We start from the raw sequence: 24,978 nt of genomic DNA on the forward strand, positions 1-24,978 counted from the left end.
ACGGTGTCTTTGTTCAGACCCCTGGTAACGTCATGCATGTTTCAAGAAACAATATTTTCGAAAGTGGTGCCTCTTTGGCTTTTGTTCGGTTACACATACAGTTATCTGGGGCTTACGATGAGGAGGGAGGATTAATTATGCCTCAGCTGAGTGTCTGTTGTTGAACTCCTGATTCCTCACTCTCCTTTTTCCCTCTGGCTCAGTTTCTTCTTCTTTCTCCTTATCTGTGAAACACATTCATCAACTGCTGTCAGTTTTTCATCCAGGAATGGGTAGATCTCCCAGTTTTGTCCACACTTGTTATATATTTTTGATACATTTAAACATATTCGTCCATCTGAAGATTGCAGAAAGTAGGATGGTGATGAGTTACAGCCCCTCTTTGCCTAGTTAAGGAATATCACCAGCATTTTTATTTATTTATTTAACATCTTTATTGGAGTATAATTGCTTTACAATGGTGTGTTAGTTTCTGCTTTATAGCAAAGTGAATCAGCTACACATATACATATATCCTCATATCTCCTTCCTCTTGTGTCTCCCTCCCACCCTCCCTATTCCACCCCTCTAGGTGGTAACCAGCATTTTTAAAGGGACTTTCCATCTAGTCCTTTAAGCTGGAAGTTAAGAAAGTGAATAAATCCCTGGAACTGGCCGGTGCAATTTTTTTTCCCGTTAGGCATTCATTTAAGTCACAAAAGAAGAGCTGGATCCGATAAGATATATGCAGGCTGACAAGTGGCTTATTTAACTTAATATGGAAAACTATAAAATAATGGGAACTAGGTCAAAAATGGCAAAAAGGATTAGGGCTTAAATAGAGACAGGCTTGCAGACAGTGAAGGGAAGAGGATCTGGCAGTAATAGTGTCTATAAAGGCCGACCCATCAGCTTCATGTCTGGCAGCAATTAGGAGGCCAGAGGAAGACTGTGATGAATCGACTGAGGACAGGAGTGGAAAAGAGAAAGGGTTGATAGGCTCTGTGGAGCTGGGCGGCTTTACAGAGGAAGAGGAGGGCTTGCAGGAGAGAGTCCCCCAAGGTAGAAAGAGACAGCAGGGGAGCCTCCTCTCTGGCTCTTTGTGGGGGGCCAGGTGATTGACACAATGAGAGGAGACAGAGGAGTAGATGGAGGGAGTGGTGAGAGGTACATGAGGTTTCCTCACAATGACCTGTTGGGATTCAGGCACCACCATCCGTGACTTTTTCGGTTTCTCCAGTTTGCCCTCTATGGGCCTTGTGGCCCACCTCTCACTGCTAATTTCTATCCATCTCCTTGAAACTAGACTCCAAGAAGGATTGAACTATTTAGTAGGGTCTCTCTTAGTTGGGACAGCTCCATCTCCCTTAGCATCTTGCTACTGAGTCTTTCTCCCCCTTGTCCTCCTGCCTCCCAGGGAGGCCAGGCACACACAGACATGACAACCTTCTGGACTTCAGCACTGGGTTCTCTGAGACTTGCCAGTCTGTTCCATTATTTAACCAGAACACATACCGGCTGGGTTTAGGAGTGCAGCTGGATGCCTTTCAAGGCTCATCTGAGCCTTAGCTGCAGTGTATTTTTTTTGTGTTTGCCTACATCAGGGATGCCAGTTCATGCTGGGAAGCTGAGCAGGGATCCTTTTTCTTGCATTTGCTCTGCGGAACACCATGTGCGAGGCGGTGTCCAGTCATCACTCCAAGACCATTAGGATTACTACAGACAACAGGGGAATGAACTGTGCAAAGAGAACCATAGGCTCAAATAGACATGCTGAGCTCTGGAATTGGAATTCAAATGTGCCTCTCATGCTTGCGACAAACACAATATCCTAGGAAGATGGGAAAAGCACAGTCTGCATGGTGCCTCTGTTGAGTCAGTCCTCAGCAGGGGTGGGGTGAGGACCTGAGGCCTCTAGGGACGTAAGAGCTATCAAACAGTTGAGCTTAGCAAGGTCCATACTCAGGGAGGGAAATTAACTCTCACGGGTCACCTGAGATGCCTATAGTGTCCTCTACCAGGAATAACTCAGGCCTTGGCCTACACATGTCTTATTTTTAGGACAATCAGGTTTACATGGTCAGTGTCTCCTAATGGGCCTGCATGACCGTTTGATGCCCAGTTATTAGGACAATGGATATTGTGATTTGGAGATTTCTTCATATTTGTCTTTCAGGATATTTCCTAGCTACCAAGATATATTTATGCAAGCTCAGTCATCCCTTTGAAAACTAAAGTGAATTCACTCAATCAGAAATAAGCTTTGCTTGGAGCACGAGGTATAACCACGCACAAAACAGATCTAAATTCTTGCCCTCAAGGCTCATACAGTCTTGTGGGTAGTCAGGGAAAACACAAAATAAGGTATTCCTTATAGGGTATGATAGATAGTGATAAGTGCTATGAAAAAGGGAAGACAAGAGGAGCATAGGGAGTGAAGGGGCATAAGGCTGAATTAGATTTTCTTGAAATAGCCAGACATCTGGCAATACACAAACATAATTTTGGATATCTGAGTGATTATTTTCAGTTATCTCTTAGATATGCAGTTTGTATAAATAATATTCTTAAATTTATATAGTGCAGTATAATTTTCAAAGTATTTTCCTATCCACAGACTGTACCTCTGCCAATTTCACGTAGATAAGCAAATTTGCTCCGATTAGGCACATATTTGAAATATATTAAATTTGGACTTTACAATACATTTAGGTAACTTACTGGGAAAATGCCCTTTTCCATCTTATGGATGTCTTATAGTGAACTGCATCAATTGTTCCTTCAAGAAACGGAAGAGTGAGACATCTCCCCAGTGGCCTGGTGGACTCTTGAGAATCCCTGGAATGAGGATGAGTCATTGAACACATGAGCATGTTAGTGATCTGTCACACTGCCTCGGATATGTGTGAGGATAGTCCCATTCCTCTGTCATGTATGTAGGCCATGTAAGTGACTGAGGGCCCTTGCAAACCATTCCTGTCACGTATGTAGTGACACTCCACGATCACTGTCACGCCTAGGCCCTAGCACCCCACCTCCTACTTGGCTGTACATTTCTCCTTGGAGGGTCCTACTTTCGTATCAATGTCTTTTGGTCTAAATGAAGCTCGTCCTCCTCTGCCTGCCCCTTCTAATCTGGCCTCTCCTCTTGAGTCTTAAATCTTTGTGGATTTCTTAGATCACCTTCCCATCCTCCAACACTTTTAGAAATCTGCCTTTTCTTCTTGTCCTTTCTTCCAGTCGCCTCTGGGCCAGTTCAGGACTTGTAAACCGAACAAATGTCTGAATGATGGCCGTACTCTTCTCTCTGATCACTTCCATTTCCATTTCCATTTCCATTTCCACGTTCTCCTCCTTTTCGGCCTCTCATCCTCGGTGAGCACAAACCTCGGGCTCTAACAAGACCAATCTGAAAATTCCTTGCAGGTCCCATTCTCCGTGCACTTTGCTTATTGCCCCTCCCACCAGTCTCCAGTGAGAGAAACCAGTCCCCCTTCTCTTGCCCTCTCTGAATCTGACTCATCCATCAGGCTTTTGCTCAAGTGCAGCCTCCTCAGAGATAGGCTTGCCAGATAAAATGCAGGGTGCCCAGTTCAATATGCTCTTCGGATAAACGAATACTTGTTTACTATAAGTATTTCTCACATATTGCATGGGACACACTTATAATAAAAAAATCATTGCTTAGCTAAAATTCAAATTTTACTGGGCATCCTGTATTTTAATTTGCTAATTTTGGCCAATCTACTCCAAGAAGTCTTCTCTGGCTACTCTGACTTCAGTGCTTCCCAGAGCTCTGTGTCTGTGGAAGGGCTTATAGCACTCACTCACAACCTTGAATCTTTTTACAAGAGGGTAGGATGTAAGTAGTAAATCAAAAACCAGCACTGTTTGTTCTTTAATTCAGTGATTACTGAAAACCTACACATGTGCTAGGAGGTACGGCAGGCAGTGTGGATACAAAGATAAAAATGATGCCTGTTCTCAAAGGTGCCTGGCTACAGCAGCAGCCCTGCCATCACACGATTACAAGGCAGCATTTGGTGGCCACTGTGCTTGCTAAGGGCTGACTGTCTGGTGGAGCTGGGTCTGGAAGGATGACTTGGTTGCGGGGGAGGCAGAAAGAAGGTCTTTCTGGGCAGAGAGAGAAAGATGTGCAGAGGCCCGGGTGAGGGAGAGATTCGGGCGTGGCCAGGAAGCTGGAAGAAGTTCATCGTTCACGGGGAGTGTGTTGTATAAGATGACACACTGTGTGTCTGGAGGCCTGGTTGTTAACATTTACCAGCGCACCACTGAAGATGAGGTTCGGAAAGTGGACAAAAGCCAGATGGTGAAGATTTTGTGTGTCATGCTTAGGAGGTTGAGCTTATCCTGAAAGCTGTGGAGAACCATTGAACCATTTAGAGCAATGACACACTCAGATTTACTTTTCAGGAAGATAACTCAGAGAATGGACTCAAGAGAGTCCATCAGGGAGACTGATTCAGAGGCTGCTGCAGCGATTCAGGCTAGAGATGCTGAGGGTGACAGACATTCAATAGATGCGAAGGCATAAGATCAACGGGACCTGTGGCCAAATTGGACATAAGTTGAGGGGGAGAAATGAATATTTCTCCTTGGGCAACCACAGAATGGCAGAGACACCCATTAAGGTAGAGGGGGCAGGAAGTTAAACAGGTTTTGGGGATGGGGATTATGAGGAGATCCATCTGAGCATGTTTTATCTCACACTTGACGTTTATTCCATTTGACTGTATTTTGTTACTCATCTTTTCATGTGCTCTGTTCTCTCCCCAAGTGGACTCTGATCCTTCTGAGGTCCTGGGCCATATTAACCCGCCTGGGTGAGCCCCAGTGCCTTTAACTCAAGACACTCCCTGTGAGTTCACCTCCTGCACAGGCCACACGGAGCCCGAAGCCTAGCCTGCCAGCAGCTGCAGCCAATATGTCTACACGGTTGAGCATGGCAGGAACTTTGAGCCAGGACACAAGTTCACTCAAGATATGCTTCCCCTCAGAGGGAAGCTAAACACCCGAGCTGACCTTGCCCCCTTCTGGGAGGGACCCCATCTCACAGTGGCAGCAGAGGCTGCGGGTCAGTGGGGTGATGACCGGGCCCTCAGAGACCTTGCTCTCTCTCTTTGCAGAACCCCATAAATCCTTCCAAAGGGAGTAATTCCCTCAGGATCAAGAGGGCCCTCCGCATTCCTGAAATCAATGAAGGCAAAATGTACAGGGATTTCTGAGAAAAGTAACTGTGGTGTGAGCATGATCCCTGGGTGTTACTATGCAGCAGAGGAGGCCTTTTTTTTTTTCCCCTCCACTGAATGGTGTTCTTTGCTCTCAAGTTAACTCATGCACTGGATTTGGTCCAAGTACATTTTGTTTCTTGATTTCCAGCCAGCCTTCTCTCAGTTGTGGTGAATTCTCTGCTTCGCTCCTGTCCTTCCCCCATCCCGTTCTCTCTCTTTGTCAGCCTTTCAACTTTTCTACGTGACTGAACCGATACAGAGGCAAACCCACGGCTTAGGTAGGGCTTCCCCTGGAGTGAGGCCGGAGGGAGTCTTTGAATGGCAGCCCCTCACTCAGCCACAGCCTGCGCAGCAAGGAAGGTCTGCGAGCGGCTGAAGCAGAAAATGTTTGAACTCTGCCCCCTGCCAAATGATTTCCAGATGTGTAAACTCCAGCCTCCCTCTGTTCTCTGAGTGTAGCCCTGCCAACATACATCTGCAGATTTCTAGTGCACAGGAAACATGAAAGAGTATCTTTTACAACATCTGCTCTCTTTCCCTAGTTCTCCCCCTCTGTCCTCTCAGACTGCCCAATATTTCATCTCCTCCCCTTAAACACATTCATTAAGGAATCATTGCATAGCTCACCTTGACTCACAGATGCCGGCTCATCAGTCCTCACCCACCCTCCCTGCCCCCACCAAGCCTTTTCTTGGCTCTCTGGACAGTTGACCATAGCACCACTAGACTCATTAAAGGAGCATATTGGACTTGCTGAGGGAGAAAAGAACCGAGTTTTCTCCATTGGGCTGGTGCCAGTCCACAAGCTGCAAGGGGAGAGTTTGGCCATAAGGAGGACAGGGCAGACCCTGAAGAGTTTGCCCGCCACACATCCTTGGGAAGAGGTGAGGTCTTTCAGGGCAAACCATTTTCCACGGACGTTCAGTTTCCTGGAATAAACAAGGCAGGCTTCTGTAAAATTGGAAGTATTTATATGCAGAATGAGTTCCTTGCGTTTCATCTCCTGGGGGATGGTACCCATCAAACTAAGAGGAGAGAAGAAGACCTGTTCTTAACATAACTCAGAGGGGGAGAAAAGAATCAGAGATCCCTTCAGCAAAATAGAACAGAAGATTGCTACTGAGGCATCCACTCGCTAGGAAAACAGTTTGATCACTGTGGAAATGAACACTTGACCTTCATTCTTCCCTTCATCCATGTGGACCCTAAACTCTCTTCAGCTCCATCCCAGGGGACGTGGAATGGAGCCAAATGACAAAATCTAGGAGAGGGAAAGAGGGTGCCCTATGGAAGGGAGCAGAGAGTTGAAGGGGCCTAAGGGCTCAGGGCCCTGAGAGAGGAAAGCTTTTAGGTGAGGGGTCCCTGCCAACCCAGGACCTGTGTTGAAGGCCTGCAGGCTTACCTGGGAGGCAGTATAGCTTTCCGGGGCTCAGGAGAGCTGCTTCTGAGTAACCCCCTAGGGCGAGCCTCATAGGTAGCTAATAGGGGACTTTCTGGACCCTGGGTAAGACTGTCCTGCCTGATCTGAAGGGTGCAGTGGAGGAGAGTGGGCGGCATTTACGTTCTGCTTTTATTATTTTTATTTTTTAAAAACTTTAACCATATTTAACTGTACAGTTCGGTGGCACTAAGTACATTCACATTGTTGTGCAACTCTCACCATCATCCATCTCCTGAATTTTCTGTTTGTAGGACATCTGTTAAGTTAACATTTTGCTTTAATAGTCCCAAGCACCTCAGTCTCTGTTGTCAGATGAAGCCCTAAGATTTGTCTGGGTTTTTGCCACCATAGCCTCCCTATTTGAAACAAACACGTCAGCCTCATACTTCAAGTAGGGCTTGTTTCAGAAAAACAAAGGGAGGAGATAAAGCTGGTTCAGGAATTCCCCTCCTTCCACCTGTGTCTTTCCGTTCAGCTCCCCAGAGATGCCAGAACACTCCTGCAGCTCTAGTAGCTCCTTCCTAAAGAAGAGCAGGATCTGTAGGCTCTGCTCTTTACCCAGGGTGGCTGAGGGTAAATAAGCCTTTCTCTTCTGCATGAGGACTTGACCTTTGGGTAACTGTAAAGCTCTGTTATTCTGGCAGCCTCTTAAGGGTAAAATGCAAACTGTATTTCCAAGCAACATTGCTGGCAATAAAATAACCCCTGTCTGGTCAGTTGTATTCAGGCTGGGAGGAGCTATCAAGGACCATACATTCCTGCTAAGGACACCATTCTTTTTTTTTTTTCCGGTACGCGGGCCTCTCACTGCTGCAGCCTCTCCTGTTGTGGAGCACAGGCTCCGGATGCGCAGGCTCAGCGGCCGTGGCTCACGGGCCTAGCCACTCTGCGGCATGTGGGATCTTCCCGGACCGGGGCACGAACCCGTGTCCCCTGCATCGGCAGGCGGACTCTCAACCACTGCGCCACCAGGGAAGCCCAGGACACCATTCTTTAGGCCTCCCTGGGTGTGGTGACTTTTATAACGGGCTGTCCCCTGGGAGGCATGAAAGCCTGTCTAGGAAGTTGTTATAGGAGTTACTGGCTCCTTTGGGGAGTGAGGATATTAAGCCAGGTTAGCTCTCACACCTGCCCAGTGTGGCTCTAATCCCTTGTATCTGAGCAGAAGCTAGTGCTGAATGGCTGTGCAGGTTGATATACAGACTTTCCCTGATGCAGATCCCTGGTGCTGACCTGCTGGTGACCTGTGGTCCTGCCCTACATTGTTCTGGGTAGATCAGTTGTGGCCTATGATTATCGTGTGAGGGTCTAGTTGGGGCTAAGAAGATCCTCTGATGGGTGATATAGAAGGTATAGCTGACTTCCTTTAACGTGTTACTTCCCTCAGGGGTAATTACCTTTTACAAAAGTAGACTGGTGGGTGGAGGGCATACTTAGGGTGCCCAGTGTGCCTTACATTACACCCATAGGGCACATTCTGGCTTCAGGGCTTTTAAACCCCCCTCAAACGATGCCCGAGAAGAATATGGGTGGTATCTAATTTTGCTTTGCATATACCTATCACCCAAAGCTGTTAGAACTATAAAAATCACACTGGGGGGGGCTTCCCTGGTGGCACAGTGGTTGAGAGTCCGCCTGCCGATGCAGGGGACATGGGTTCGTGCCCCGGTCTGGGAAGATCCCACATGCCGTGGAGCGGCTAGGCCCATGAGCCATGGCCGCTGAGACTGCGCGTCCGGATCCTGTGCTCTGCAATGGGAGAGGCTGCAGCGGTGAGAGGCCCGCGTACCGAAAAAAAAAAAAAAAAAAAATCACACTGGCCTTCTACATGACAGTTCTTACTATAAAGGCTCTAACTTCAAAATTCAGGGAACTAATGTGAACACGGGTTTCCATTTTCTAAGTTTACCTATCCCAATTATAAACTCAATTACCGGAGAAATAACTAGTGGTTTCACTATGACATGGAGCAGGGTGAGAATTTCATTTATTACCTGTCCTCTGTACTTTCTCCTCTAACCAGAAAAATAGTAGCAAATGGCATTTATGATTTCTTGGTAGCAGTGTAAGGTCGAAACAACTCTGTATTTCCCTTTCTCCAGTACACAGTTATTCTGGTAAATGTCCCTAGGTCACTTTGGGGAAAGATTGAGGGAATGCTTATTGTTTATACTTGTAATGGACTTGCAGGGCTCTTCTTCGAGAAGACCCAGTCTCCCCTTCAATCAGTGGGCTCTGAGTCTATGAACAAACTTAACCTGGGAACCCAGGTGGAGGGCCATGATTTTTCCATTGTAGCATCCAACTTAAGCTTTCTGCTCTGTAGCTCTTAAGTTTTTTTTTTTTCCTTCTTTTAAATAAAATTCAAGAAACACTGTACTTCTGTCCATCTATGTTACCCCTCAGAATACTATGATCTGTATCAGACATCAGCACAGGCTCGAAGCAAAGCACTGTCAGGTTGCACCTGTGTAAAGCTAATCAAGACTTGGGGCTTTGTTGCACTGGTAGCTCGAGTAACACGTGAGAGTTGAGAGGATTTGAAATAGAACACAGATGTGTTCTGATGTGTCTAGGCCGAGGGTCAGTCTTTGCTGGCCCCAGGTGAGTCCTATCTCCTGGCATTGTGTAAGCCACTCCCCTTGCATAACTTACCTCTAACCAAAGAAGACAGCAATATTGAACGGCCATCACTTCTGTGACTAGGTTACCAGAAATGTGACTTCTGCCTTGCTAGAAAATTCTCTCTTTTGGCTTTAATGAAGCAAGTTGCTATGTTGGAGAGGCCCACATGGCAAGGAACTAAGGGTGACCTCCTGTCCGCAGCCACCAAATAACCGAAGCCTGCATTCCAACAGCCCAACGGAACTGAGTGCTGCCAACAATCATGTAAGTAAGCTTGGACACATCCTCCCATGGTTGAGCCTTCAGATGAGGCCCTAGCCCTCTTTGACGCTTGAACGCAGCCCTGTCAGAGGCTGTGAACACAAGTTCAGCTGAGCCTTGCCTGGATTCCTGACTCACAGAAGTTGTGAGATAAATAAAGTGTATTGTTTTAAGCTGCTAAATTTTAGTGCATTTTGTTACTAGGATGACAGTCAGTTCCGGTTTGCCTGGGACTGTTCTAGTTTTAGCATTTTAAATTCTGTTTTTTTAAACTTTTTTTTTTTTTTCCTGGTATGCGGGCCTCTCACTGCTGTGGCCTCTCCCGTTGCGGAGCACAGGCTCCGGACGAGCAGGCTCAGCGGCCATGGCCCACGGGCGCAGCCGCTCCGCGGCACGTGGGATCCTCCCAGACCGGGGCACGAACCCCCGTCCCCCCGCTTCGGCAGATGGACTCCCAACCACTGCGCCACCAGGGAAGCCCTAAACTTTTTCAGAATTGAAATATAATTCACATATAACGTTATATTAGTTTCAGGTGTACAACATAATGATTTGGTATTTGTATACATTGCCAAATAATAACCACAATAAGTCTAGTTAATATCCATCACCACACATAGTTACAATTTTTGTTCTTGTAACGAGAAGTATTCTCTTGGCAACTTTCAAATATGCAATACAGTATGTTGACTATAGTTACCATGCTGAACATTACATCCCCATCACAATTTTTTTTTTTTTTTGCGGTACGTGGACCTCTCAGTGCTGCGGCCTCTCCCGTTGCGGAGGACAGGCTCCGGATGCGCAGGCTCAGTGGCCGTGGCTCACGGGCCTAGCTGCTCCAAGGCATGTGGGATCCTCCCTGACCGGGGCACAAACCCGTGTCCCCTGCATTGGCAGGCAGACTCTCAACCACTGCGCCACCAGGGAAGCCCCATCACATATTTTTATAACTGGAAGTTTGTATATTTTAGCCCCCTTCACCCATTTCTCCCCTCCCCCCAGTCTTCCACCTCTGGCAACCACCAAACGGTTTTCTGTAACTATGAGCTTGGTTTTTGTTTGTTTTTTAGATTCTATGTGTAAGTGAGATCATATAGTATTTGTCTTTCTCTGTCTGACTTATTTCAGATAGAAATAGTATAATGCCCTTGAGGTCCATCCATATTGTTGCAAATATCAAAAATTTATTCTTTTTTATGGCTGAATAATATTCCTGTGTGTGTGTGTGTGTGTGTGTGTGTGTGTATCACATTTTCTTTACCCATTCATCCACTGATGGACACTTAGGTTGTTTCTGGTATCTTGGCTATTTTAAATAATGCTGCAGTGAACATGAGGGTGCATATATCTTTTCAAGTTAGTGCTTTTGGTTTCTTAGGATAAATACCCAGAAGTGGAATTGCTAGGTTAATTTTTTGAGGAATCTCCATACTGTTCTCCATAGTGACTGTACCAATTTATAATCCCACGAACAGTACAAAAGGTTTCCCTTTTTTCTACATCCTCCCTTTTTTCTACTTGTTATTTCTTGTCCTTTTGATAATAGCCATTTTAACAGGTGTGCGGTGATAGATATCTCATTGTGGTTTTGATTTGCATTTCCCTGATGATTAGTGATGCTGAGCATCTTTTCATGTACCTCTTGGACATCTGTATGTCTTCTTCAGAAGAGTATCTATTTGGATCTTCTGCCTATTTTAAAAATTGGATTGCTTGCTTTTTTTTTGCTGTTGTGTTGTATGAATTCCTTATATGTTCTGAATTTTAACCCCTTATCAGATATATAATTTGCAAATATTTTCTCCTATTCAGTATATTGTCTTTTCATTTTGTTGATTTCCTTTGCTGTGCAGAAGCTTTTTAGTTTGGTGTACTTCCACTTGTTTGTCTTTGCTTTTGGTGTCAGAAAAAAAAAAATCATTTCCAAGACCTCTGTCAAGCTTACTGAATATATTTTCTAAATTTTAGGACAATTTGTTATTAGAATGACCAACAGTCTGTGTTTGCCTGGGGCTGTTCTAGTTTGAGCACTGAAAGTTATGAGTTTCAGTAAAATCCACAATCCTAGACAAACCGAGACAATTGGTAAGTGTATTTGTGATGCAGCAATAGATAATTAATACACTTATGCATATGCTATTTCTCATGGATGCAGGTGTATTTTCAAGATATATTCCTAGAAGTGGATTTTTTCAGGTCTAAAGGTAAATTCATCTAGAATTCCAAATTCCCCTTTGTAGGGATTGTAACATTTCATACTCCCATCTGCAATATGAGAGTGCCTCTTCCTCCATGGTCTCTTAACAGTTTGTTCTAATTATCTTTTTTTGATAATTAAGTTAATTTAATATTTGATTACATGTGTAAGTGTAAGCTGACTCAAATTAGAATAAAGTTATACATTTAAACATTAATTAAAAGTTGTAGAATTAAAATGCATGATTTATACTTTGTTTATTGCCATAAACTCGTTTCACTGAATTCACAAAGGGGAACAAATGAATATAGTCAATCAATCATTGGTTACTCGACCCGTGTGTGTGTGTGTGTGTGTGTGTGTCTGTTTGTCTGTTTGTATGTGTCTGTATGTGTCTTCTCAACCTCCCTCCCCCATAACTTGCTTTCATGTAAATTGTTGACTAAACTTTCAATTTCACTTTCAGTCTCTTGCTCCATCATGGTAGAATTAGCCAAAATGGCATGTTTAACTTCAGTATTGGAACGTGTGCTGTGCTAGACGGAAGAAAAGATGGTGGTTTGAGTGGACCCCTGTGTGATTGCTAGCAGATTTGGCAGATTCAGATGTCTATAATAATGTTCCCCAGCAGAAAATAAAGTGTAGGTGAAGTGACTCCCCATTCCTCTCAATTCTGTTACCCAGTGGCATAAGCTGAACAGACACATTTATGGTTACAGTTGTTTGGGAAGTGTCCTTAGGGTGGCTCCCTGGAGAGTGCTTCCTGGAGTGTCACCCTGTGTGTGTACAGTGGCTTCCTTTCAACAGGAAGTGCACCCAACAAGAACGTCTCAGTTTTGATTTCCCCTGAACTGGTTTAAACCTCCCTTTTAGGAAACATGGGGGTGAAGGAAACGCAAACGAGGGTAAAATTAGATTAGGAGCCCAGTGTAGACGAACTGTTTTGCCTTATGTCCTGTACCTGGCAGGACTTGTGATCTTGTTTATTATGCGTTCTGTTTATATTCCTTGCTTTCCCCAAACTGCTCCCCCAGGACAGCCTGTGAGGTGGTGTGAATGGAGGATTTGTAAGGTGGTGTGAATGGGGCTCTTGTAAACAGAAGTGAGGCTGAGAAGGTTCAGGCCCACAGGCAGTCAGTCCCACCGGCTGCTGGTCCTCTTATATTTTATAACCTCAGGAGGTTCTTTTATTCTTATTCTCATTTTTATCATTTATTCTAGGTATTCTTTTATAAATCTGCTTTTAAGCACTTCACTCAGCAGTTGTCCCTATTCATTCCCCTCATCTGAGAGTTCACTTTTTTTTTTTAAGATTTTAGAATTTGCATCTTTATACCTGTTTTGTAGATTTAATTGTGTTTTTAGTGATCAGGAGAAAATTGTCTGAATTCTTTAGAATCCAAATAAGTTAGCCAGCCCCTACAAAATGCAAAATTACATACTTTAGTAAGGAAGTGTTTTGATGCTCTTTGGGTACACTGGATACTAATATAAGAAGATGGGGGGAATTGGTAATTTGGCTGCTAAGGTATCTTTTTCCTGATTTGGAATAAGTAACAGGGCTGGGTACTCTTTTCATGCAGTTTTGAGGACATAGAGTGATGTGACTTATAACTAACTTGTACATTTCTATTCATTTTCAGTTTAACTGAAAAAGAAAAAAATCAAAGATTAGCATTAAAATAATAGGAATCTTCTATGAGATCAGCACATTTGTTCTCAAGAAAACTAAAGCAGAGGAGAAATCCAGATATTCACAACTTTTCATTTTTAACTTTCTAGTTTTTCAGTATTATTTAATAAAGTTAATTAGATCCTGAAATCAGTTAGGAATTGCTTTTGACTTCTATTAATAGAGACTCAAAATAACAATGGCTTTAACCAAATAAAGCCCTCTTGTGTTTCCTTTCATGTGAAACAGAAGCAAGCGGCTCAGAACTAGTACAGCAGCTCCATGGTCCTCAGGAACCCAGGCTCTTTCTGTCTTTCTTGCTACTCTATTCTTAGTGCATGCCTTCTCTGTTCAAGGTTACCTCACTGTCAAGAGATGGCTGCTGGAGCTCTACCCATCACTTTTGCCTTGTAGACAGCAGGAAGAAGGAAAGGAGGTGAGTAAAGTCAGTTGCATCCCATTTGAATCAACTTTTGGAGACCTTTCTCTGCAGCTTTCTCCAGTAACTTCTACTTAAATCTCATTGGCCGCCTGTATCTAAAAGGGATGTTTGGAAATGTAGCTTGTCTGCTGAGCGCATTGCAGAGTCTAACTGTGTAGGTGCCTGTTACTAAGGAAGAAGGGAGAGTGGCCACTGGGCCGGTAAGGAGCAGCCTCTACTGCAGTGGCTGTGGTTCTGCTGCTTCCTCTGGGCAGGCCCACCACCAGGTGTGATGTTGAGAGGTGGGGAAACAATCCAAGCAACGTGATACCTTGGTCAGTACAATCCAAGAAAAATTCACACAGGGCCTACTTCCTGTGGTCGAATTAGGCATGTATACTCATGTCCTTATATTGCCATATCATTATAATGTACAAACATTATACCTATATGTATATGTATACACATATACAAACATATACATATAATGTACAAACATTCATTTCCTATAGCTGCTGTAACAAATTTACCAGTAAACTTGGTGACTTGAAGCAACAGAAATTTATTCTCTTGTAATTCTGGAGGCCAGAGTCGAAGATCAGTTTCACTGAGTGAAATCAAGGTGACAGGGCTGTGCTCCTTCTAGGGGCTCTAGGGGAGAACCCCTTCCTTGCCTCTTCCAGCTTCTGGTGGTTGCCAGCAGTTTTGGGCTTGTGGCTGCATCACTCCAACCTCTGCCTCTATCTTCACATGGCCTTCTCCTCTGTGTGTCTCACAGTTCCCTCCCTATAAAGGTACATGGGATTGTGTTTAAGGCAGACCCAAATAATCCTCCTCTCAAGATCCTTAACTTAATGACCCCTTCTGCCATGTAAGGTAATATTCATACTTTTGCCATATAAGGTAACATTCATAGGTTCCGAGGATTAGGATGTGCACTTATCTTTTGGGGCCTCCATTCAGCCCACTATATATGGGGAATAGTTTATATCCTAAATTGCCTTCTCTGGCATCTATATAAGTATTTTTCTTGTTGACAACCCAGTTAAGCACAGTTGGTTTTCTTCCAAATATATGAAAATTTATTATATAAATATGATTAAAATCATACAAATCATACATACCTTCCTTGTATCTTATAGACATCAACTAGTATTAAGCTGACTTGTCATCTCATATGACTTTGTATTTTGGGTTTCTTTTTTTTTTTTTTTTTTTTGCTGTACGCGGACCTCTCACTGTTTTGGCCTCTCCCATTGCGGAGCACAGGCTCCAGACACACAGGCTCAGCGGCCATGGCTCACGGGCCCAGCCGCTCCGTGGCAGGTGGGATCTTCCCGGACCGGGGCACGAACCTGTGTCCCCTGCATCAGCAGGCAGACTCTCAACCACTGCGCCACCAGGGAAGCCCTTGGGTTTCTTTATATTTGTTTGTTTTTTTGGTGCAAGTCTATTTTCTTTCTCACTGTTTTAAAAAGTAAGGTTTATTGAGGTATCATCTACATACAATAAAATTCACCCATTTTAAGTGTATAGTTCTATAAGTTTTGAAAAACATATACAGTCATGTAACTGCACCAAACTAAAGTTATAGAATATTTCCACCACCCCCAGAAAAAGTTCCCTCATGCCCCTTTATAATTAATTCTGTCCCTCCACCATACTCCCTGGAAACCACTGATCAGATTTCGCTCCTACGGATCTTTTTCTTCTCAACAGTGTCATAAAAGTGGAATCATACAGTATTTATCCTTTTGTATCTCACTTCTTTCACTTAAAATACTATTTTTGAGATTCATCCATGTTGTTGCATGTATCAGTAGTTTGTTCCTTTTTACTGCTGAGTAGTATTCCAATGTATAGATGTACTGCAATTTATCTATCTCCTACTTGGGTTGTTTCCAGTTTTTGACAATTATGACTGAAGATGCTATAAACATTTTTTACAGTTTTTTACGTGAACATAAATTTTAATTTCCTTGGATAGGTACCTAGGAATGGGTATTGCTGGGTTGTGTGGGAAATGTATGTTTAACTTTCTAAGAAATTGCTGAAGAGTTTTCCTAAGTGGGTATACCACTTTTTATGCCCCCTGGCGGTGTATGAGAGTTCCAGGTGCTCTGCATTCTCACCAACCCTAGGTAATGCCAGTTTCTTTTGTTTGTTTACATTCTAATTGGTGTATTGTGGTATCTCAGTGTGATTTTAATGTACATTTCCCTAATGACTAATGGTTTTGAGAGTCTTTTTATGTGCCTATTTGCCATCCATATTTCTTTGAGGAAGTGTTTCTTCAAATCTTTTGCCCATTTTTAATTAAGGTTGTTTGTTTTCTCATTATTAACGTTTGAGAGTTTTTTATGTATTCTGGGTACCAGTCCATTATCAGATATGCATTTTGTGCATATTTTCTCACAGTATGCAGCTTTTCTTTTCATTTTTACAACTGTCTTTTATGCTGCAGAAACTTTTAATTTTGATATATTCGAGCTTATTATGTTCATTGCAGAGCTACGTGGGAATGCACAGCTAACCACATCAGCTAAGCCTTCAGTTCTATTCTTGTCTTTGCCAATTACACAGGTAATAAAGAGCAGTTCCTTGAATCAATCAGTTCATTAATCAATGAGTGTTTATGAGTCTCAGCTCTGCCATTTACTGTTTATATGACCTTTGGCATTTTTCCCCTTTGTCTATAAAAGCAGAATGGGGAATTTAACAGTACTTTCCTTTTTAAAAAATTTTTTTATTATAGTTGATTTACAACGTTGCATTAGTTTCTGCTGTACAGCAAAATGTATTAGTTATACATATACATATATCCACTCTTTTTAGATTCTTTTCCCATATAGGTCATTACAGAGTATTGAGAAGAGTTCCCTGTGCTTATATAGTAGGTCCTTATAATAGTACTTTCAATAAAATGGGTACAGTCATAATTGCTTCTTTGTTTCATGTCAAGGTATTTTTGATGATTAAATGAAATAAAAAAGGTAAAAGTATTTTATAAACCATAAAGTAGAGTCCAAGCATATTGAGCCCTGCTGCATGACCAGTAATCTTCTAGGCCCTTGGGGGAGGAGGGATGTAAGGAATGTATAGAATATAATTCTTATAACTGAAGAACTTTAAAAATTGGTGCTATTCTACATGTGGTGTCATTACAGCAACCATGTGTCTAGGATTTCCTGGAACTATCCTCTCTCCCCCTGCAAATTCTGTGTCGGACATTGTGTCTCAATTTTTGGTTCAGAAATATATTAATCACAGACATAAAGCCTGTTTTACAGGAAAGTTCACAAACCTCATTGAGGCTAACAGTATTCTTTAATAATTTTAATTGTTTTAGTTTTGAAAGAGGCAAAAGGCTAGTTGTGTGAATGTATTACTTCTTTTGCTTTTGGTAGGCCTGAAACATGGGGTGTGTGTGTGTGTGTGTGTGTGTGTGTGTGTGTGTGTGTGTGTGTGTGTGTGTTTAAATATATGTTTACCAATGCATTTTTAATTGGTAAAAAGATTCTCTCTCCTTTTAGAAATAGTATTCACATGATCAGTTTTATTTTTTCCTCATTCGATATAAAGTTGATTTTGAATCAACTAAACACAAAGGAATGCCTTGTCTGAATTGTTTTCTTTCTTTTTTCTTTTTAAAGTTTTTTTCACTTTCCAAAAACTTGATCCAGCCAAGTGAGAATCTTCAGTCTTAGCCAAAAGTTTGTTCCCGAATTGATATTATCCTATAGTCTAATTCCAACAGAAATAGTTCTTGCTGAAGATAAAGAACCTTTATCTTCAGCAAGAACTATTATCTTCTTTTTCTTTAGAAAAGAAAGCATCTTCATAAGGAAAACATGGAAATATTGCTTCTGCAATATTACTGAGTTGGGCAGCAAGTGCAGCCCATCGAGGTCCACACGAGCAGGGATACTGAGGGAGGAACAGACGCTCTTCTCAATGATGCCCGCTTCAGCTGAGGGCCTCGGCTGGCTCTGATGCAAAACCACAGGGTAAATTGATTTTGATAGGAACCGTGTGTACCATGTCTTCTCATACATAAGATTTTACATTAGTGCATCATTAAAAACATACTGCTTGTGTGTCAACTTCTTCTTGGTCATTTGTGAGGTAAACAACAAGCAGAAACCTCCTTAGTTGTGTTTCCAAGGGCCTGTTGATCTGTCTGTGCCTGACATAAACATAAAATCAAACACAGGAGTTTCTAGCCTCAAGGACTCCCACCTGGATTTTGAGGTCCCCTGGGTGAAGAGTCTGGAAATTGGATGGGGAAGCTGAAAGAAATCGGGCTCTTTCCCGTCCCTGCCCACCCTCCCCTTCCTTTATCCTCTTCCAGCACTGAGGGGCCCTCTGCACCCTTCCCTAGGGAACCTGAGCATCCCAGAATGGGCCAGTGTTGAAGGCCACAAAGCCCCCTTTCCCGCCATGCAAACCTGTACTCTCTTCTGACTCTGCCCTAAGGCCAGGTGGGAGTGGTGGCTAAATACAGGAAAAAAGTTTTCTTACTTGATGATTTACTGAGTAGAAAAGGAGTATGCAAACTAACAAAAAATGTGCTGATTGGGCCGAATCATTCCTGCTCTGGTGCTGGAAGTGGGGAGAACAGAGAAAAGCTTGTGTTGAATGTAGATCTGGTGGTGTGACTGCTCAGTCATTGCCAGGTTCTAGCATTCTCCCACCCGGATATACCTTTGGGTGAACATATTATCAATGGAAGAAAAGAACCCAAAATTCCCTTGCCCACCTCACAGAGGCTCTTGGCTGCAGAGATTCTCAGCCTGGGTATGGGAGGAGAGTAGCAGAACCTTCTGGAGGCTTTGTGAATGACACACTGGAGTATCTGCTGTAGTCCCCTACTAACCCCCTTATCGCAAATCGTGGCCCAACTGAGCCATGGTTTAGATATAAAACTGTCACATCCCTTAGGTGGGGGTGGAAGAGAATCGAGAACAACTTTGCTGGTGGACTTTATAACATCATGGGCCTGTGTCATGTCCTGATTTGCAAGGCTAGACTAACTTGTCCTCTGTATGAGTCAGGTTCGACCAGAGAAGCAGAACCAGTAGATATTACAAGGAATTGGCTTACATGATTGTAGAAGCTGGAATCCATGGGCAGACAGATCTAAGAGGGAAGATCAAGAGCAATCTGAACCCCATAGGCATAGGCTGAAGCTGTTGCAGGCAGGCAGGAATGGAAGTGCCTGTGAGGGGAGAGCGGAGCCGAACACCAAGATGCTATTGGTGTGTGGTGCAGGGAATGCCCACGCCCTCTTTAAAGGGCATCCACTGGTTAAGTTAGGCCTACCAACATAATTTTATTTTAAGTCGATTGATTAAGGACTTTAATTTGATCTGCAAAATCCCTTTATAGCGGTGCCTAGATTAGTGTTCGATTGAATAACTGGGAGAAGGTACGCGTTTGCTGCAAGATGGCTGCTGCCCTCCCTTCTGTCCTTATAGTTTACCCTAGCCAATTTGCCGTATCAAAACCCATCACACCCTTCCCTCCCTCCCTGCCTCCTTCCCTCTGTCTCTTGCTTCCTTCCTAAAGAGTTCCAGAACTCTTTTTCTTTAGGATTTGGAATTCAAGCAGATTTCCAAGGTGCAGATTGGATTTTTAGAATGCTTTTTGTTGGAAAAATTCATGCTATAAGTTCGAACTATGTCAGCATGTGTCCTCTGTGTCAGAATCCTTCTTTGGCCTTTTCCCTCCATCTCAAGATGCCTGTTCATCCTCAGACTCAAGGCACTGGCTGCCCTATATGCTACCGCATCCCCAAATTATTCCAGGCTGGTCTGTCAAGTCCAGGAGCATGGTAGGCAAAGAACTGTGTAACTGGAGAACCAACCACCAAGTGCTCAGGAGAATGACTTTAATATGGAAATCTCTCCCCTCGCCAAATCTGTGCACATGAAGCAGCCACAACAAATGGGGCTGTAAACAGTGCCAACTGTGCTGACTCCACAGCACACACAGATGCAGCCGCTTTTTAGATTCATTTTCACAAAGGGATGAATCAAACTTGTTGTTGGCGAACAGTCCTACATTGTCTTCCCTTTCTCTCCCACAAGTAGGGCAACATTCTCCGAGCTCTGGGAAGCACTGCATGCTTGGGTGCAAAGCTCTGTGGGACACTCAATGGATAAATGCCAACTACCCCAAGATCCAGAATTGCTTGACACTCAGTCTGAGCATTGTAAGAACAGGACAGCATTAAAACCTTCAATCCAAGTAATTTTCATCTTGAGAACATCCTTTTATCAACAAGGCAAGTCCAGAGTTCTGCCCCTGGGTATGAGTTTGGAATGTCTGACAGGTTACACAGCCCAGTGCCACAAACTGGGGGCCCATTTGCCTCTTTTTCCCTCCTCAGTGTTTAGCTGATGTAATTACACATTTGTGTGATTACAGTCTATTATTTACCATAAGATAACAGGGGGCCCCAAGCAACTTGAGTGCAGGAGCTGAAAATGCATAGATCATTTACTTTAATGGCTGCACAGCCAGAGGGGTCAGAATCCCATGATAGGGTTGCTTATCTCAGGCCTCAGCATCCAAGAGCAACTTGGCCTCCAGGTTCTCCTCCATGGTGAAGGAATCTTTAATGGGGAAAACAACTCCCTTTCCTCCTGGTCCAATGCAGAAGCACACAGAATGTTCCCTGTTCTTTACTCTTTCCCTCTGTGATCTTAGAGAGAGATGGGCAACTTTTCTGTAAGGGGCCAGATAGTAAACATCTTAGACTCTGTGGGCCGTAAGGTCTCTGTTGCAACTACTCAACTCTGCTGTTGTAGTTAAAACTCAGCCACAGACAACATGTAAAGGAACAAGTGGGGCCATGTTCCAGTAAAACTTTATTTATGGACACAGAAACATTTTGATTTTCGTGTAATTTTTACGTGTGGTAAAATATTCTTCTTTTGATTTAAATATGTAAAAACCATTCTTAGCTTATAGGCCATACTAAAACAGGCAGCAGGCTGGATTTGGCCCAGGGCTGTAGCTGTTGAATCTTGTCTTAGAGCATCTCCAGATGCTACTTGGAATTTGGAAAAAGAGGCAGCTTTGGTGCTCCTTCCAGCCTTAAGGTCTGGCATTTGGTCAGGAGCCCTAGACCTGGCCTGCAGTACCTCAGCCTTGGTTTTCTCATCCGCTCTCTGGCACTGCCCTTAATCCCCTAGCAGCCTGATGTAGGAATGAATGAATGATAGAAAAGCCCTCAGTGCAACCTGAATTCAAGTTCAAACATCCTTTTTATTTTGACTTCCATTTTTCTCATGTTCATTGTGGTTTTTAAACATTTTCTTCCTTCTTAGCCACCTGTGCTGAGAATCTTTTGGTTTTGAGGATGGTAGTAGTTTCGATGAGATAAGCTTGTCACTTAGATTTTGAAGTGTGAAAAGTCACTGAATGTCAACATGCTGATGGGGCCATTGGAGGCTCTGCTGGGGCTATTTCAGCCAGGCTGAGTGCCCAGTGGAGCCCACTTAAAAGCTTTGTCTTGTCCATTTCTCTGAGTAGGAGAAAACCTTTCCTCAGATGTCTTTTCATTTTTACTGTGATATATTGCTTTTGTTAAGCTTTAAATGAAAGAAATACTTTTGAACATCTCTGTGTCAGGCTTGACTCCATCTTGAAAATATAATGAGCTCTTTGGATAACATTCCTTGTAAGAATTTAACCACAACTCGTACTTTTTGTTTTCTTTAGGTCTGAACAAACTTTACCGTACTTTTAATTTTACTACCTCTTCTCAGAGGATTTCAGACCCCCGACCTCAAATAAAAGGCCAATATATAGGGATAACAAAAGTGACAGTGGGTCACAAAGGGTCCCCTTTTCCCTTTGTCTGCATTGATTCTGTTCTTATAAAAGAGCTGGGAGATGAGCTTGCAACACTTTGTCATCCTTTTGGCAAAGAATAGGACTGCACCAGCACTGGCCCCTCCCTGATTTTCCTTGGCAAAGGAAGACAGAAGGCAATACTTTTATCCTTTTTAATGCACTAAGGTTTGGAAAGGATTTTGGAGTACAGTTTATAGTAAATTAGATTGAAAATCACAGTGTCATTCTTCATTCAAATGGCACATGGCCTCTAAAATGCTCAAAAGCTTTGCCAGCCACATACAAAACTTCAGCAAGCAACCAAGTCCTTATCCCTCAGCCTGTCAAGTTCAGACACGAAGCAGAGCCCAAGGTGGAGCAGAGCTGCCCGGCGGCCAGGGAGCAGTCAGCGGCCCCAAAGAGATTCCTGCCCTGAGCTATCCTTACTGTTAATGGTTGTAAAGATCGTTCTCAACACAAGGGAAGCAGCTTTTCTGTGCTCCACTCATAGGTGGAGCCCTCCCTGAGGGCTGGGAAACACTGTGCTGGAGGGCAACACAATTTTCCTGGGCCCGGAGGGAGGGAGTATTGATGGGGTTTGGGCTTTCATAGCAGTAAGTAAGAATTTGCTCTTCTTCAATTTCATTTTCACCTGCAAATGTGGCAGGATGCCTCCGGCAACATGGACTGCCGCAGAGGGACCTGGTGGCACAGGAACTGCAGCCCTAGGCCTGCACCCCTGGTCTTTCTCACCACCTGCTGTCCCTACCTGTGAGAGGCAGTCGTTATGTTTTGGCCTCTGCCCTATCTCTCCCCAACACATGCACACACACACAATTTCATAATTTCCCACACAAGACCAAGGGCAAGGCATGGGACTCATTCACAAGCTACACAAAAGCATGACCACATCTAGATGTGCAGGTGACAGGAAAGGTGACCTTCAATACTCAGAAGATTGACTACACCGTCAGATCCTTCAGCTCCAGGTTCCTGGTCCTCTTATCTGCTGGCCATAGGAATAATAATAAAGGTGGTTTGCATTTCTGTTCCCTGTCCCACCTCCCATCAAGAAACAGAATGATTGGTTCCATAGAAGATATGAAAAGCATTCACTTATTGTATCAGATATAGGTTGAATGGTAACTGTATGCCAGGCACTGAGCTAGAGATAAATGAGAGAGTGATGAGAAGAAAAACACTATGCTCCTAACTAGGTATGTCACTAACTAGCTGTGTGACCTTCGGCAAGTCACTAAACTTCTCTGGGACTGGACTGCATCTCTATTACTTGCTCTCTCTGATAGTCTAAGAAGTCAACAGAAATGGGGGAGGGAGAGGGATGGCTAGGTTAGGTGTCAGTGGCAGAAAGGACTTCTGAAAGGATGTTCTGTTTGGTGACAGTACTGTCCACAGGGAAGAATAAGAAAACTCCACCTGGATACGAGGTGGAAGCAGCCCATTGTCAGGGGAGTTCACTAGATGTCAAAGTCCGCTTCAAAAAGGGATCATTGCTCCCTTCCAAATAAGGAGCTCTCCTGCCACATGGGTCGTTTGTAGAAGGGGGAGGAGGAAGAAGTTCTGTTTGGCTGGTTGCCTTGGTCTTGTGTCCCTTCATTGAATAGACTGAGGGGTCTAAGTCCCTGTCAGTAAGTGGATGCCCCTTGAGTTTTGGGGATTTACATTGTGAGAGGAGTTGTGGAGGAAAAGCGAAGGTCTTTAAGTCACTAAAAGCTGCCTTGTGTCATACTCTTTGATGTCTTGGTGTGTCTCTGTTTCCTCATTTTTACAAAGGGGGCTGATAGAATTCTTCGTGTTTGGGTAATGAGTTATACTTTTCAATATAATACTTTTCAAATAAGCATATGCATGCTTATTTCATTCCGCCAGGGAGGTAGAGAGAAAGGAAGGCAGGTATTAATTTGCACAAATCCTTCGGTAATGGACTGTCCTGTGAATAGTCCATTTATGAGAAGCTTTTGGCCTAGGGCCCTAGTCTATCTAAGGTGTCTTTTGAATTGATGTTTTAGGAGACCTTCAACCTTGAGGTCCTTCAAACTTACAACAGTTATGAAGGTGGTCATTATAAATGTCATTAGTCATACTCAATGCAAGTTTTCAATTCTACACAAAAACATGAGCTGCACCTACCTCTGAGGAGCGTGTCATTCTGCTTCTCATTACTGGCACAACAAGCTCTTGGAAGCATTAAATATTACTGGGAGGTTTTAGATACATTGAGCTAGTACTTCCCAGGTGGTTGGCTTTGTAGGTAAAGCACCTAGTGAATAAGTGTTTGATTCTTCCATCAAGTTGTCTCTAACCCTTCAGGATGAACATAAGAATGAAACAGCAGATTTTTTGTTCTCCATCTCAATAGAATTTTGAAGGATTCTTGCTGTATTGTGCATCAAAAGCCTTCATTAGCAATGCAAGCACTTCAGAAGGCAGAGAGTGACTCATACACGGTCCAGAAATAGTACTGAGGAAAATTGCATTTATGTAATTCTTTCTCAGAATGTCACGCTGTGAATACTTATCATCTCAGCAGAAACACATGGGGACGATGGCATCTTCCAGGGCCTGCAGGGATGCTCTCTCTCCCAGAGCCATGTCACGCCTCCCAGGCCTCCAAGAGCCACTGGCAACTTGAGGGCAGCTGCTGAGGCACAACAGAGGAGTGAAAACGTGAAGGGAAGCCCAGGAAGTGACTTCTCTCTTCAATTTCAATAGCAGAGCATTCAGCACGTATGCTCCAAAGAGGTGACACTTTGATTTATTTTTGTTAGTTTTATTTTGCTTCCAAATATAGACTCTTAATATTAAAAAAATAATTGTAGTGAAATATACATAACATAAAGTTTATCCTTTTAATCATTTTTAAGTGTATAATTCAAAGACATTAAGTACATTTACAATGTTCTGCAACCATCACCACCATCCATCTCCAGAACTTTTTCATCTTTCCAAACTGAAACTTCGTACCCATTATATTGTACAATAACTCCCCCTTCCCCATCCTCCCAGCCCCTGACGACCACCATTCTACTTTTTATCTCTATGACTTTTTATACTCTAGGTAACTCACATAAGTGGAAGCATACAATATTTGTCCTTTTCCGACTGGCTTATTTCACTTAGCATAATGTCTTCAGGGGTCGTCCATATCCATCCACATCCGTAGCATGTGTCAGGATCTCGTTCATTTTTATAACTAAATAATACTCCATTGTAGGTATATATCACATTTTGTTTATCCATTCATCTGTTGACAAACTGGGACTG

At 43.4% G+C, this 24,978-nt stretch overlaps 1 long non-coding RNA gene across 1 annotated transcript in view; it reads left to right on the plus strand.

Annotated features, from left to right (window-relative positions):
• Positions 1 to 24,297, plus strand: part of LOC109549027 (uncharacterized) — an 82,725-nt gene extending 58,428 nt beyond the window's left edge. Inside the window, exons 4-5 of the long non-coding RNA XR_002175168.2 lie at positions 13,787 to 13,866; positions 24,211 to 24,297. This is a non-coding gene — a long non-coding RNA (uncharacterized lncRNA). The remainder of the gene's footprint in view (positions 1 to 13,786; positions 13,867 to 24,210) is intronic.
• Positions 24,298 to 24,978: the final 681 nt, after the last annotated feature.

The sequence above is a fragment of the Tursiops truncatus genome, chromosome 3 (assembly GCF_011762595.2).
Source record: "Tursiops truncatus isolate mTurTru1 chromosome 3, mTurTru1.mat.Y, whole genome shotgun sequence".
Classification (NCBI taxonomy): Eukaryota; Metazoa; Chordata; class Mammalia; order Artiodactyla; family Delphinidae; genus Tursiops; species Tursiops truncatus.